The 15,185-nt window shown below is 37.9% G+C and overlaps 1 protein-coding gene across 2 annotated transcripts in view; it reads right to left on the bottom strand.

Annotated features, from left to right (window-relative positions):
• Window positions 1-15,185, bottom strand: part of SHC3 (SHC adaptor protein 3) — a 298,918-nt gene that overhangs the window by 213,143 nt on the left and 70,590 nt on the right. Inside the window, exons 3-4 of one of the 2 annotated variants that reach the window (XR_004443385.1) lie at window positions 10,139-10,275; window positions 88-150 (exon numbers count right to left, since the gene is read on the bottom strand). The exons of the other annotated variant lie outside the window; for it this stretch is intronic. The gene's annotated coding sequence lies outside the window, so the exon portion shown is untranslated. The remainder of the gene's footprint in view (window positions 1-87; window positions 151-10,138; window positions 10,276-15,185) is intronic. 2 annotated transcript variants of the gene reach the window in all.

Raw genomic sequence — 15,185 nt, 5'->3', positions numbered from 1 at the left:
CTGCAGGGCCTGCAACAGTGGAGACTGGCATCTCTCGACCCTCCAGCCAGGGAAGAAAACCCAAGCCAAGCAAAGTTTGCTCCTTACCCTAGAAAGTGGCCTCAAAAGTGGTCAGCAACACCAGGCAGCCCATGGAAGAGCCTTCTTTTCCTGCAGGTGACAACAGCAGAATCATGTAGGAGCTCTGGCAGCACCAAAATATGAAGCAGATCAGAATAACATTGCAAAAGCTCTGAAAAAACACCTGCCATTGGAACCATAGCCCATGAAAGTAGACTAGAACCTACACGCTAAACTTAAATATGACATTTAAAAAAGTATATGGTATATTAAAAACTTAAACAGGATAACTGCCTGCCAAAATAGAGGGCTTAAATAGGATCAACAGTCTCCTAGCAGATGAAATACTACCTATTCAGTACAATGCACACTCTTCGGGTGATGGGAATATTAAAGCCCAGATGCAATATATTCATGTAACACAACTGCACTTACACCCCTGAATCTATAAAAATAATAAATACAGATTCCCCTAACATAATAAATCAAATGCCCCAATACGATTGAAAAGTATTCATCCTACCAAGACTCAGGAATAACAATTACAAATGATCTCAAAGCAAGTGTTAAAAAATAGAAAATCTCAGCAAAGAATTAGAAGTTATAAAAAGAAGCAAATGAAAATTATACAACTAAAAAATGTAGTAATTGAAATTTTTAAATAACACACTGACTCAGTAGTAGAGTGGAGATGACAGGACACAATCAATGAACGTAAGGACTCATCAATAGAATTTGCTTAGCCAGGACCACAGAGATAAAATAAATACACTTAAAAAATAACAATAAACAGAGTCTTGGAGATCTGTGAAGCAGCAACAACAACAACAAAAATCTAATCTTCATATTATTGGAGTTCCAGAAGGAGAGGAAAAAGAGTGTAAAGCTCAAAAAGTATTCAAATAAATAATGCCTGACAACTTTCTAAATTTGGCAAAAGCCATATACCTATGAAGTTGAGCAAAATCTAAATTTGATAAACTCAAAGAAATCCACACCAAAACACATTATAATTAAACTTCCGATGAATAAAGACAAAAAAAAAAAAAAACTTCAAAAGTAACCAGACAGAAATGGCATATTACCTGTAGAAAGACATCAGTTAAAATGACAGAAGATTTCTCATAGTACACCATGGAGGCCAGAGGAAGTAAACATTTTTCAAGTTTTGAAAGAAAAGAATCATTAATTGTGAATTCAATATCTGGTAAAGACCATCCTTTGGGAATGAAGGGAAAATAAAGACATTCTCAGGTGAAAGAAAACTAAGATAATTTGTTGTTAGAGGACTTACCCTTTAAAAATAAGTAAGAAAGCTCTCCAAACAGAAAGAAAATACAACAGAAGAGGGCTGGGCCCTTAGAAATGAAAAAAAAAGAGCAACAGAATGGCTCAAATTAGAGGTAAATACGATAGCCTATCCTTATCTCATGAATTTCCATAACTATATTTTGTGATTGAAGCAAAACTTATAACACGTCTGATGCAGTGCTCAATGTATGTTGAGGAAATATTTAAGATAATTATACTTAGAAATTGCGGAGAATAAAGGGATCTCAACGGAATTATTTTTTCTTCACTTCAGTTGAGTTAGTAAAATGTCAGTAACGGTAGACTAATAAGTTACATAAGTATATTGTGATACCTACCTCAATCATCAAGTAAACTGTACTAAGCAATATACTAAAACACTCTAGTTTAAATAAATAAATACGAAACTAAAAGTTCAAGTAATCCACAGAAAGGAATAAAAGAAAGAGGGAAAGAAACAGAGGAATGAGAACCAGAAAGAATAAACAGAAAGCAAATATTAAAATAGTATACTTGAGGCTATCAACAATAACTTCAAACATAAATTATCTAAATCTACCTGTGAAAACACACAGATGGGCTGGGCGCAATGGCTCATGCCTGCAATGCCAGCACTTTGGGAGGTCAAGGAGGGCAGATCACCTGAGGTCAGGAGTTCGAGACCAGCCTGACCAACATGGTGAAACCCTGTCTTAACTAAAAATACAAAATTAGCCAGGTGCAGTGGCTCATGCTTATAATCCCAGCTACTTGGGATGCTGAGGCGGGAGACTCACTTGAACCCAGGAGGCAGAGGTTGCAGTGAGCCAAGATTGTGCCATTGCACTCCAGCCTGGATGACAAGAGTGAAACTCCATCTCAAAACAAACAAACAGGCCGGGCGCGGTGGCTCAAGCCTGTAATCCCAGCACTTTGGGAGGCCGAGACGGGCGGATCACGAGGTCAGGAGATCGAGACCATCCTGGCGAACACAGTGAAACCCCGTCTCTACTAAAAATACAAAAAACTAGCCGGGCGAGGTGGCGGGCGCCTGTAGTCCCAGCTTCTCGGGAGGCTGAGGCAGGAGAATGGCGTAAACCCTGGAGGCGGAGCTGCAGTGAGCTGAGATCCGGCCACTGCACTCCAGCCTGGGCGACAGAGCGAGACTCCGTCTCAACAAAAAAAAAAAAAAAAAAAAACAAACAAACAAAAACAACAAAAAAAGAAAATACAGAGATGAGCAGAGTGGATTAAAAAACACTATAACTATATGCTATCTACAAGAAACTCACTTCAGATAAATAACACAGGCTAGAAAGAAATATATCCTGCAAACATTGGAAATAAGAGTGGCTATATCAAAATCAGATAAAGTAGGCTTCAAAGCAAGAAAACTTACTATGGATCAAGAGGAACCTTGCATGATAATGAAATGATCCATCCAGCAAAAAAAAATAGCAGTCCTAAATGTTTGGGTCAAATCCATAGGTCAAAGGGAGAAGCCTCAAAGGAAATGTTAAAACACGAAATCAAATGAAAAAGAAAATACAACCTACCAAGATTTGTGGGATGCAAATAAACATAGTGTCAAGAGTTAAATTTATACTACTAAATAGTTTTATTAGAAAATAAGAAAGGTCTCAAATCAAATATCTATGTTGCTACCTCAAGGAACTAGAAAAAGAAGAGCAAAACGAATCCAAGGAAAGCAGAAGGGAGAAAATAATAAAGTGAAGAGACAAAAATCAATGAAATCAAAAACAGGAAAACAATCGAGGAAATCAATAAAACAAGTAGCTGGTTCTTTGAAAACAATCAATCAAATTGATACACCTCTAGCAAATGACAAAGATAAAAAAGAGAAGATATAAATCACTAATATCAGAAACGAAACGGAGGATATCACAACAGATCTTATAGCCATTAAAAGAAAAATAAGGGAATATTACTGTGAACAACTTTACATTCATATAGCCAACAATTTAGAAGAAATGTACCAATTCCTCAAAAACCACAAAAAAACTAAAACCCAGTCAAGATGATACACATTATCTAAGTAGTCCTATAGCCACTAGAAATTGAATCTGTAATTTAAGAGCTCCCCCAGAAGAAATCTCAAAGTCAGATGTTTTTACCGGAGTAATTTACCAACATTTAAAGAATTAATGCCAATTCTACACACTCTCTTCCAGAAAATAGAAGAGGAAGTTATAGTTCTCAACTCATTTTATGAGGCCAGTATTAACCATTAGAGTAATACTGGGTTTTAGCCAAATCCAGACAAAAACAGCATGGAAAAAGAAAACTAAGACCAGTATCTCTCACACATCTCATTAATATTTCATGAATTGAAATCCCTTGTTTGGGATCCAACCCAAATTGGATCCAACAATGTATAAAAAGTCTGGTTTAATATCAATGAAATCTACCAATGAAAACCAATGTAATCTACCATATTAACAGGCTACACATCGACATAATTATATCAATGAATGCAATTAAAATATTTGAGAAACTCCAACATTCATTCATAATTAAAAACTCTCAGCTCATCAGAAATAAAATATAAATAAAATAAAACTTTCTCAACCTCATAAAGAGCACCAATAAAAGACATCTACAACTAATATCACACTTAACAGTGAAAGACTGAGGTCAGTAATAAGACAAGGATATTTACCCTCACCACTCTTATTCAACAGATCACTGGAAGTTCTAGGCATTGCAATAAGGCAAGAAAAAGAAATAAAAGGCAATCAGATTGAAAAGGAAAAAAAAATCGTTCCTACTTTCAAATGACATAATTGTCTACCTAGAAAATCCCAAGGAATTTGCAAAAAACCTTCTTAAACTAATAAATCATTAAGATCACAGGATATAAGACCTATGTATAACACACAAAAGTCACTTGCATTTCTATCATAGATTTATGATAAAAAAATTTTTTTAAATCCTTATGAAAGAAATAAAAGAAGATCTAAGTATTTGGAGCTGGGCACAGTGGCTCATGCCTGTAATCCCAGCACTTTGGGAGGGCAAGGTGGGTGGATCACCTGAGGTCAGGAGTTTGAGACCAGCGTGACTAACATGGTGAAACCCCGTCTCTACTAAAAATACAAAATTAGCCAGGCATGGTGGTGCATGCCTGTAATCCCAGCTACTTGGGAGGCTGAGGTAGGAGACTCAGTTGAACCCACGAGGCAGAGGTTGCAGTGAGCCAAGATTGCGCCATTGTACTCCATCCTGGGCAACAAGAGCGAAACTCCATCTCAAATATATATATTTATATATATTTGGAGAGACTCAGTTCTTCCTAAATTGATCTATAGACTTAACACAATTCTTATCAGTAAGGTGTATATACATATATAATCCTATTCTAAAATTTCTGTGGAAAGGGAAAGATGCTAGAATTGCAGAAACAATTCTGGAAAAAAAGAATAGGGAGGCAAGAATCACTCTTTCTGATATTCAGGATTACTCTATAGCTACAAGACAGTGTGGTACTAATAGAGGGATAGACACATAGATGAATGAAATAGAACAGAGAATTCCAAACTAGGTCTGTACAAAGAAGCCAAAGAAATTCAATGGTGGAGGGACAGTCTCTTCAACAAATTGTACTGGAGTAATTGAACATCCAAGGAGGTGGGAGAGGAATACAGATAAAACTCATACCTTATTTTTAAAAATTAACTCATATTGGATCATTAACTTAAAGTGTAAAATTATAAAACTTCAGAAAAAAAGAGGAGAAAATCTTGGACTAGAACTAGGCAAAGAGTACTTAGATTTGAAAAGCACAATGCATGAATGGAAAAATTGATTTTAAAAAACTGAACCCTTTCAAAATGAAAAATGTTTCTCTGCAAAAGGCGCTGTTAACAAGGTGAAAAGACAAGTTACAACTGGGGAAATATTTGCAAGTCTCATAACTGACAGAGGATTCATCTCAAGAATATATAAAGGACTCTTAAAACATGACGTTAAAAAGTGTGAACAATCAGAACATGGAAAAAGATATAAAGACACATGTTGTTGGAAAGAATATACAAGTGACAAGCACATGGAAAGATGTTCAACTTTATTAGTTATTAGGAAAATGTAACTAAAACCATAAAAAACTATCACTACATTCCTATTATAATGGCTAAAATAAAATATAGTGATAATACCAAATGTTAATGAAGATGCTGAGAAACTGGATCATTCATATGTTGCTGGTGGGTACATAACATGGTACAACCATTCTGGAAAGTAGTCTGGCCTTTCCTTTCAAAACTAAAAATGGACTTATCATGTAACCCTGCAGCTGCACTCTTAGGCATTTACCCCAGAGGAAAGAAAACGTATTTCCATGCAGAAACTTGTACACAAACGTTCACAGCAGCAGCTTCATTTGGAATAACCAAAAAGGGGAAACTACCGAAGTGTCTTTCAGTGTGTGGTACTGTGATACCTCCATGGTGAGTACTAACTCAGCAATCAAAAGGAATGAGCTACTGAGTCAAGCAGCACCTTGGATGAGTCTCGGGTAATTATGCTCATGTAGTCCTCACAACAATCCTGTGGGACAGTTACTTTTGTTTCCTGCATTTTAGTGTGAGGTAATTAAGGCTTAGTGAGTCTATGTTACCTACCAAGGTCACCTGCTAGTTAAACAGGATTCACTCTGAAACCTAAGTCTGATGCCCCTGGCTCCTTTGCTGTACCAGACTGACTTTATGTCCTTCTTTTCTGCTCTTGCACACAGGCTGGCTTCTCTATCTCCTGCCCACTCCACTCTGAAAAGTTATTTATCCTTCAATTCTCACCTCAAACATCTCTGCTGTGTCTTCTTTCCCATGTCTAAATAGCTAATTTGGAGAGAGTTTTAGACTTTGGCATTAAATTTTAAAAAACTAAAATGTTTTTCATAATATTCTTAAATATATTAAAAATATTTTTATCCACACTTTAGAAAATGATCTATTATCATATTTGAACATTTTTTCAATATGAAAAAATTTTAAATCCTCTCATGCTGTGAGTGGGCAAAATAAAAAGTCATAAAAAGAGGAAAGAACACAAATTTCCGTTCAATAGGGATTGATCTTAAACATAGATTGAGGGATCAGACAAGGGAAATCACGTGATTTCATATAGTCTACTTACACAAGTTAAATTTTATGTAAACTATACTTACTTTTACTTAACCATCTTTCATTTCCTTCTGTTAAACTATACTTATTTTAATATATCATTTGCTTTTTCTTAATAAACAAACTAACCTCAGGATTAAAATGAAAATGTCTTTTGAAATTACAAATAATTCAAAAAGCCATTTGTGGCACTATATGTGAACACTGTGATATTACACATACATTTTAAAATACATTTACAAAACATGTCTGTTTTTAAATGATTGTTGAATATGGTTTCACTAACCTCATTTTTAAAAAAGAAACTTGAGAATGCAAAATAGTTAAATTACTTGCAGGAAATTTGAACTGTTTAGTCCTGCATATAGCAGCAATATACTTTATGTATAAATGTACATTGGTTATAGTGTACTAATTATATTTTAGTAGAAGGCAACAATAAAAAAGGAAGCCAATTTCTAAGTCTGTGCTGCTTTTTCTAGTGGTTGCTAATACACACCACCCATGGCAGCCAATTAAGGACATATTTCACTCGGAAAATCTGACTGCTCCTCCCGCTTCTCCCCCACCCCGCCCATTGCTGCACCATTATCTCCTGAAATGTCACTGCTCATGTCAACGCGCAAAGCAGGCTACGAATTGTTTCAGCATTATCGTTTCTAAGTTCTCATTAGTAAGAGGATTTAATCCATTTTAATTTCGCCGAGAAACTCATCGGATTCATAAGCGATTCCGATTCGGCCCTGGGTCTTTGTCATTTTAATGGCGAACGTGTGCCACTTGGACCCTCACCCTGCACTCCAGGAGCCGTTTGACTTGGGTGGTTATGGAAACGGAGCCCGATCTGCATAGGGTTAATCTGCGAGTCGTGACTATTTCTGTCAAATTCTCCCCAAGGGTAAACCCTGCGGGCTGAGGAGGCAGCGGCGGAGGCTGGGCGCACGTGGGTGCTGCAGTCGCCGGCGGACGCCCAGGGCACACGGGGGCGCACCGAGAGACCTCACCGAACCCAAAAGGCGTGCGCTTTCTTCCGCCCAAAACCACAGCGCTGGCTACAGAAACCCCTGAAATCGGAAATACTCTAACCAAAGGTGCTGAGAGCTAACCTCATTTTTCCCACCGGGGAAAGTAGATGTTATTGACACAACACAGAACCGTGACACAGCGAAATCCGTCCTGTCATCTCATTACCTCGTCTCCCAAGAGAGAAAGATAATCTAGGAAGGACCATTCGGCAATAAAGAGCTCAAGCAAGGGCTTCCCAAGGCATGAATCCAAATCTGCCTTTTCTTTTTTTAAAGATGAAAAGGGAAGAAGAGAGGCGGTGCTGGGGAGTGAATCTACTTCTGAAGTTGTCAGTGGGCTTCCATTGTTCAGTGTTTCTGCTGGGAAAAAATGACTCCATATTCTACACTGCTTCTACTTCATGCCCCTTTTTAACAGCTCTGATATAGTTGGTTCATTTATTCAAATGTTGTGTTGCAGGAACTGCAAATATAAAATACAATTCCCCCAAATTACAATACAATCATGCACTGCAAAGCACATCTTGGTTAATAATGGACTGCATATATGACCATGGCCCCATAAGGTTATAATACCACATTTTTACTATACCTTTTCTGTGTTTAGATACCCAAGTACTTAGCACTGTGTTCCAATTGCCTACAGTGTTCGATACAATCACATGCTGCACAGGTTTGTAGCTTAGGAGCAAAGCATATACCCTAGGTGTGTAGTAGCCTAGACCATCTAGGTTTGTGTAAGCACATTCTATGATGTTCCCACAACAAAATCACCTAACGAGGCATTTCTGAGATGGCATAGCACGTAAATAACAACATCCCACCCTTCACCTGGTAAAGCAGAATTTTCAGTGGAGAGTGACTATGAAGGAAGGAGGTTGGCACCAGGTGAAGCATGGGAGAATTGATCTCAGGTCTTTACCATCGTACTTAGTGTCCTCCCTCTGGATTTCCCACAAGGCAAGAGAATGAAAATGCAGACTCCTCCATCAGACTTTTTCTTCCCCAGAAACATGAGTTTTGCAAGCACATTTATCAGCGATGTTATTTGAAACATTCCAGTGTTGTCACAAGAATCTCTGGTACCATAAACTCTATTAATTTTAAACACCTGAATACTTGATACATAAACATTCAACGCTGGAGGAAAGAGCAACGCAGCATAAAATTAAGTGGATGGATGCTGAGAAAAAAAAAGCATTTTTCCCTTTGCAGTTCCCAAAATTCCAAAGGTAGGAAGTGGTTGCCACAGCGAGGAGGATGGGATCGACACTACTAACAGTTTTTCCCCTTCTGGATTTTTCCTTGATTTCTGGTCCCCACCATTGTTTGTCTCTGCCTTTTTCACCTTCACTCTCTCAAGACAGTATTTGGCTTTTTCAAAAGGAATGGTCTTAGGAAACATCAGGTGAGTCTGTGCAATGTGGTATGAAAGCTTAGCTTCAGGTGCACTGACTTGCTCCACTTACCAGCTCTGGATCCCACTCCTTCCTCTGGGTGTTTGGAACTGCCCTCCCTCACCTAGACTAACCACCCCATGGCTAAGCTTTGCCACCTTGGATCCGGGCTTTCCGCTGAGTGCAGCGTGTGGGGTCCAGACCCCCGGGGAAGACACCGTTTTCCCAGGAGCCTATCTGGATGGCTCATTCTCCCTGCCTTCCCTCCCACTTCCTCCAAAGACTCCTGCAATCAGCGCTTGTTCCCTCCCTGAGGACATCCTTTCCAGGCTCCCTTTAGTGACACACTTATATCCCGACTCTCCATCTCCCTGTCTCAGTATAATGAGAAAAGACAACCAGCATTGGCTCCTACAGGTGTGCAATATCTTATGAAAATAAAGACACCCTGCATATAAATAGCAATAATAGAGAAATGCCAGAGGAAAACTTATTTTCAACCAGTCGCTGACTGCTGTGCACTACTTATCCATCCTTAAATAGATAGTAAATGCTTTTCAATATTCCTTTGCATGTTGGATATTAGAGACCCTTTAAAAAGGCATGTGTTGTGCATGTTTATAAAACACACCCAACAAGCTCAACTGATGCAATGTAACAAAAACACATCTTTGTTTTTGCTTTCCCTTTATCTCTTTAAAAATTTACTCAGCAGAGGCTGTTCATCAGCACTGCCTCTGCTTGGGCAGGCCCCCAAACTTGCAGACCACTCCCAGGTTAAAAAAAAAAAAAATTCTTACAGTCATTTTAAGTGACCAGTACAGTCTCATTTGGGTAGCCCTGTCTTTTCTCTCTGAGCAGAGCTGCAGGAGGAACCTGCTGTCAAGCTTCCTCCTTCTTGCTTGTCACTGTCACCCCCACTGGCCAGCTGGTCTTTCTGACTTATCTGGGCTCAGCCAGAGAAAGGTGATGGGGTAACAATCTTTACCTGACAGAAACTATTGCAAAACAACTAAGTCCTTACTGGGACTGGCTGCCATCAAATGCCAACTCTTCCTCTCAGAAGCACTGTAAGGAACTGAATGTCTGTATCCCCACCAAAATCCTGTGTTGAAGCCCTACCCCGCAATGTGATGGTATTAGGAAGTGGGGGTCTTTGAGAGGTATTTAGGATTAGATGAGCTCATAAGGGTGGAGCCCTCATGAATGGGATCAGTACACTTACAGGAGTCACGAGACAGCTTGCCTCTCCACTCTGCGCTCTGTCATGTGAGGACACAAGGAGAAGGTGGCAGTCTGCAACTCAGAAGAGAGCCCTCCTCACAACCCAAAAATGCTGGCACCCGATTGAGGAATTCCGGTCTGCAGAAATATGAGAAATAAATTGACATTGTTTAAGTCACTCAGACTATGGCACTTTCTTATAGCAGCCCAACCTAAAACAAGCCCTTTCAAAGCAGTTAGGTGGTAGCCCTGACAGATCCCTCCTACTGCAACTCCCTGAATGTGGACAACACATCCTGTCTCCCAGACTGCTCTTGCTCTGTCCCTGGTTTTTGGTGGTCCTCTCACAGACTCACCAGGGGAGGGCCCATTGTCCTCCCAGTGGTCAGGCACTCCAGGTTCCTGCACTCTTGCCAATCGTAGAGTAGTCTCTTGCACCCTCTAACCTGACAAGCTGTTCTGGTTATTATCACTGCATCAAAAAATGCCTCAAAACTTAGTGGTATAAAACGATAATCATTTTCTTTTGATCATGATTTTTCAGGTAAGAAACAAACATCTCAATAAAAAATGAATAAAATATTAGAATACATTTCACCCAAAGAAAATATAAAAATGGCAAATGAGCACATAAGAAGTTCAACAGTATTAATCACTAGGGAAATGCAAATTAAAACTACAATGAGATACCACTACATACCTATTAGAATATTGACAATTTTAAAAGATAACCATACCAATTGATGAGGAGGATGCAGAAAAACTGGAGTTCTCATACACTGCTGGTGGGGATGTAAAATGGTACAACTGCTTTAAAAAAAGCAGTGAGGCATTTTTATTTAAAAGTTAAACACACATATACCATATGACCCAGCAATTTTACTCCTATTTATACAAGAGAAATGAAGGGTATTTACACAAGAGAAATATACTAAGACTTCTACATGAATGGTCATAGCAGTTTTATTTGGAATAGCCAAAACCTGGAACTAACCCAACAGTTGAATTGATAAATCATGGCATAGCCATGTAATACTGCTCAACAATGAAAAGGCATGAAATATTAATACACATAACAATATCAATAAATCTCAAAGTAATCAGATGACATTAAAGATGCTTGACAAAAAGGGAGTTTCCTTTACATAAAACTCTAGAAAATGCAAACCCATAAGCAGTGTCAGAAAACAGACAAGTGGCTGCCTAGGGATGGGGGAGGTGGGGAACGGCAGGAGTGAGCCTATGAAGGGAAAATGATGGATGTGTTAATTATATCAATCATAATAGTGGTTTCATGGGCATATTTGTATGTCAAAATTAATCAGATTCTACACTTTAGACATGTGCAATTTATTGTATGTCAATTATGTTTTTTATATCTTTTTAAGAAAAATATTATATACCCATCCTGTGGTTTAGGGAACCATAGTTCATTTTGTGTTCTCCAGAACTGTTATAAAATAGGGATTACATATTCCTTGATGTTGACAAAGCACACTAACAAATTAGCTGACCCTGGGAAAAAGGTGAAGGGTGAAAGTTATGGATAGACCTTTCACCACAAACTCAGTTTCTTAACCCATTACAGGACCATTAAAGTTTTTTCTTTCTTCTTGTGTTAGTTTTGGTTACTTGATCATTGTCAGTTTCATCTAAGTTTTTAAATTCATTGGCACAAAGCTAATCCTTAGATTCTCTTACTCTTTTTTGTTTGTATTATATTAATAATTATGCCCCCTTCTCTTTACTGACATTGTTTAAAAGCCCTCTGTTTTTCGTATCCTGATTTGGTTACTCAAGTATTTTCCTTTATTATTACTTTTGTTCAAAAATAACTTAATTTTGTTGATCTTCTCTATTTTTTAAATTAGTTTTCCATTTCCTTAATTTACATTTTCACACTTATTACCTCTTTATTTCTACTATTGTGGGTCTACTGTATTCTCTTTGTCTACCTTCTTAAGTTGAATGGCTGATTCATTAATATCTAATTTCTCTAATTCCAGAGTTTGGGTTCCGGAATCAGGTGAGTAGGGATTCCAGCTCTGTACTTACTAGTACTTACTAGCTGAGTAATCCTAGGTTAATTATTCGACTTGTCTCTGCCTCAGTTTCCTCATTATGTTCTGATTTAGCATGAGCGGGTCATGTAAAGAACCTACAATGTTGCCTAGCACATGGTAAGCCTTCAACAAATACTAGCAATTATTTGTATGGCACAAGATTCTAAGAACGTGATTTAGTTACAGCTTTTAATTTTGCCCTTCAAATATTTTATATCTTTACTAAATATTTGTCTGATTAATCTGAAAGAGATGTTAAAATCTGCCACTGTCTTTGTATATTTGGGCTTTATAGACCCTGAAGATGAGTTATTAGGTCATATAGTTTCAAGATTGGTGTATCGTCCTGGTAAATTATTCTTTTATCATCAAGTAATGACAGAGTCTATTTTATTGAAATTTTGTATTTCTCTACCATTTTTCTTTTGGTTACTATCAGAAAAAGTTGTCCATCACATCCCTGTCAACATATCTTGCTTATTATGTTTTAGGTGTCTCTCTCATAAACCATAGAACGTAATTGTTTTTTCTTATTTCAAATGACATTTCTTTTATTGGATGTATTTAATCCATTTTCATTCCTTGTGATTGCAGATATATTTGGTTATTTATTTCATCTGATTTAGTTTTTTGTGTACTTTCAGTTAAATTGGTAATCCTTTCTTCTTCTTATTTTTCTTCTGTATTTGTTTGGAAGTTATATTCTGCTTTTGCTAAGACAGACAGAGAAGAGACATAGAGATGTTTACAAGTAAGTAACACATCATGAGGAATCGAAGATTCAATCATGAAAAGTATGCCCCACTTACCAGCCTCTCTCCCAAGTGGCACCATCACCAGTTCCCTGAGGTTCCTTCTAGGGATAGAAATTTTAATTCTTCATCTTAATTTTCAAATCTACTATTTCAGTTTCCCCCTCTATTGTATTCCTCTTCCCCTATTCCTGTTATGCTTCCACCAACCTTAACAGGAAGAAACAACCAGAGAGAGGCTAGAAGTAGAGAAAATAATTTGGAAAAATTGAGGGAGAAAAAAAGTCACCAGAGAAACTTAAAACTCAGAAATAAATTTTAAGAGGGAAAAAATGAGCTAGAGACCAGGAGAAAATATTTGCAAACCATGTATTTAACCAAAGACTGGTATTCTGAATAAACAAAGAACTTGCAAAACTTGACAATTAAGAGAAGTCAATTAGAAAATGGGTAAAAAATGTAAACAGATATTTCGCTGAAGAGGCCATACAGATGGCAAATAAGCACATGAAAATAAGTCTAATGCCATTAGTCATTAGGGAAATGCAAATTAAAATCACAATGGGATATCACTACATATACATCTATCAGAATAGTTAGTGACAACACCAAATGCTGGGGATGATACAGAGAAACTGAGTCACTCCTACATTGCTGGGAATATGGAATGGTACAGTCACCCTGAAAACAGTTTGGCAGTTTCTTATATAACCAAACGTGCAAAATACCATATGACCCACAATTTGTACTCTGGGCATTTATCCCAGAGAAATAAAAACTTACATCCACACAACACCTACACACGAATATTTATAGCAGCCTTATTAGTAATAGCTGAAATCTGGAAACAGCCCAAGTGTCCTTCAATGAGTGAATAAACTGCGGTATGTGTGGTATAGTGCAAAGTACTACTCAGTAATTTTTTTAAATGAATGACTGACACAAGCAACAACTTGGCTGAATCTCCAGAGATTATGCTAAATTAAAAAGCCAGTCCCAAAAGATTACCTACTGTATGATTTCATTTAATAACATTCCCCAAATGACAAAATTATAGAAACCAGATTAGTGGTTGCCAGGCACTATGGAAGGTGGAGGGAGGCAGGGAGAGGTGAGCATGACAGGAGAACACGGGGTGCTTGTAGGGATGGATTATTCCATATCTCGACGATGGTGGTGGATACACAGACCTACATATGTGATAAAATTGCATAAAACCGTCAGAGGCATTTAAACCAGAGCAACTAATAGGAACTGGGGAAAATGAGGCTGAGACCTGCTGGGATGCATTCCCAGGAGGTTAAGGCGTTCTTAGTCATAAGGTGAGATAGGAGGTCAGCACAAGATACAGGTCATAAAAACTGCTGATAACAGGTTGCAGTCAAGAAGCTGGCTAAAACCCACCAAAGGCAAGATGGCAATGACAGTGACCTCTGGTCATCCTCATTGCTACACTCCCATCCACACCACAACAGTTTACAAATGCCATGGCAACATCAGAAAGTTACCCTCTATGGACTAAAAAGGGGAGGCATGAAAAATCCACCCCTTATTTAGCATATAATCAAGATATATACCATAAAAATGGGTATATATCTTTTGGGGTCTGGATCAGGACCTCTTTCTGGTAACAGAACTACACACACACACACATACACAAACAAGTACATGCAAAATAAAACAGAAGAATTCTGAATAAAAGAATTGGATTGTATCAGTGTCAACATTTTCCTTCACTGTTACTTTTAAAAAAAAAAAAAAAAAACTTAATTTTGGTGATCTTCTCTATTTTTTTTATTAGTTTCCGTAGCTGAGATATTATACTACAGTTTTGTCAAGATGCTACCACTGGGGAAAATTGGGTAAAAAGTGCACAGGATCTCTCTATATTATTTCTTACAACTGTATGCTGTTGACAAAAAAAAGCCACACTCTGTAAAATACTTAAAGGGGTTTATTCAGAGGCTTTATGAATGGTCATGGTCTGGGGAAGAGCCTCAAGGGGTCCTGAGAAAGTGCACCAGAGATGGTCAGGTATAGCTTGAGTTTTTGTTGTTTTTGTTGTTGTTGTTGTTTGTTTTTGTTTTTGTTTTTTGAGATGGAATTTTGCTCTTCTCGCCCAGGCTGGAGTGCAATGGCGTCATCTCAGCTCACTGCAACCTCCTCCTCCCGAGTTCAGGGGATTCTCCTGCCTCAACCTCCTGAGTAGCTGAGACTACAGCATGCACCACCA

This window comes from Trachypithecus francoisi, unplaced genomic scaffold, assembly GCF_009764315.1.
Source record: "Trachypithecus francoisi isolate TF-2019V2 unplaced genomic scaffold, Tfra_2.0 Lachesis_group16, whole genome shotgun sequence".
In the NCBI taxonomy this organism is placed as follows: Eukaryota; Metazoa; Chordata; class Mammalia; order Primates; family Cercopithecidae; genus Trachypithecus; species Trachypithecus francoisi.
This window is presented reverse-complemented; position numbering and strand designations above follow the sequence as displayed.